Here is a 1,514-nt window from a genome sequence, read left to right as displayed (position 1 = left end):
GTAACAGGTTAAACTTGCTGATGTGATGAAATGTGTAGCAAGCCCAGCAAGTAACCCCCCTTCCAGCTCCAGAACTTTGTTGATACAGCTTTTCCTCTAGCGAGGCCAGCAATTATAAACAACTAAGCAACAAGCGATCTCCCCCAGCCTAAACAACCTACTGTATGCCCTTGGTTAGATAAAATACTTTTTTCAGAACACAAAGCTGTTCCTGAAGTAGAAAATGCATAGTAAGAGTTCAAGGGATCTCTGCTGGACATGGCTTCCAGCCCTACCTCTGTCCCTAGGGGTTTAGCCAGGTGCCCCTGAAACAAGGGGTGCTTATCAATAGTGCATCCTCACTTCGAATACTGTGCCCAGTTCTGGTCCCCACACCTCAAAAAGAATACAGGCAGTCCTCGGACTTACGGCACAATTGGTTCCTGAAAGCTGTCTTAGGTCAAAGCATTGTAACTCGGAACCAATTTTCTCATAAGAAACAGTGTTATAAATGGGGGATTGGTTCCTGAACCAAGGCCTGATACCCAATTTTCACTAAAAATACCCTAGAATTTTGTACTCGACCAATTATAGATGAGTAATATAGCTACATTAAAGTATTTAAATTGTAAATAGCAATCCTATTGATTTGGAAGAACTTCATTGAAGTGACTTTGCTGGATTTTTTGAAGAGGTCTTGGTTGGACTTTTTACAGGGTTCTTGGCTGGAGTCTTCTCAGGAGTCTTGGCTGCAGGTTTTTTCTGGAGTCTTGTCTGCTTTCTTAAAGAAAGTGTCCAAGGAAGTTTGGACACGTGTTCTCCAGGGAGATGAGCGACGCAGCGAACTTGTTCGCTGGGATGGCAACGTATCGGATCAAGTGTTGTAAAGTCGAAAGAGGTCAGAAAGTTGAAATAGGGTGTCAATTTATAAACACTAAGCATGAAACGTAACTTGAAACGTTGTAAGTCAAGGACTACCTGTATAGAAGAACCAGAGCAGGTCCACAAAATGGCAGAGCTCCAGGCTGCTTGGGTCCCCTGCCCCACATGCACCTCACCCTGCCCCCACACCGGGAGGCATGAGAAGATTGATCCAAATCCTAAATGGCAAAGAGGAAGTAAATAGAGACTTATAATTTACTACTTCACAGTACAAAACCTAGCGCTCACAAAATAACTGACTGCAACCAGGAAAGTTTCCCATATTGCTCTCCTTTGAAGGAGAATCGCTCTGCAAAGTTTGCTCAGGACCTCACCCCACTTTTGGGTCCCGATCCCCTGGTTGAGAAACCGGCCCGGATAGTCTTGCAAGATCCCTTCCCCGCCGAGGGCCTAGGCGCGGTGCTGCACCTAGGCCAGGTCGGGGGCTCCCTCCTCCTCCCCCTTTCCGCGCTCCCGGCTCTGGGCCCAGCCAGCCGCCCGGACTCAGCCCGCTGCTGGGCGCGGGGGTGGCAGCCCTGCATTGCACGGCGAGAGCGGGGGCGATTGTGGGCGGGGATTTTGCCTTGCATCGCCCCCAAACCCTGGCATCGCCC

At 48.7% G+C, this 1,514-nt stretch overlaps 1 long non-coding RNA gene across 1 annotated transcript; it reads right to left on the bottom strand.

Annotated features, from left to right (window-relative positions):
* Positions 1–791: 791 nt before the first annotated feature.
* Positions 792–1,444, bottom strand: LOC106723131. The gene is made up of 3 exons (XR_003092196.1): positions 1,236–1,444; positions 958–1,079; positions 792–832 (listed from the first exon to the last, which is right to left on the bottom strand). It is a non-coding gene; the product is annotated as an uncharacterized LOC106723131 (long non-coding RNA).
* Positions 1,445–1,514: the final 70 nt, after the last annotated feature.

The sequence above is a fragment of the Alligator sinensis genome, unplaced genomic scaffold (assembly GCF_000455745.1).
Source record: "Alligator sinensis unplaced genomic scaffold, ASM45574v1 scaffold1735_1, whole genome shotgun sequence".
NCBI classification, from domain to species: Eukaryota; Metazoa; Chordata; order Crocodylia; family Alligatoridae; genus Alligator; species Alligator sinensis.
Note: the sequence above shows the minus strand (reverse complement) of the source record. Positions and strands in the feature narration are given on the sequence as shown.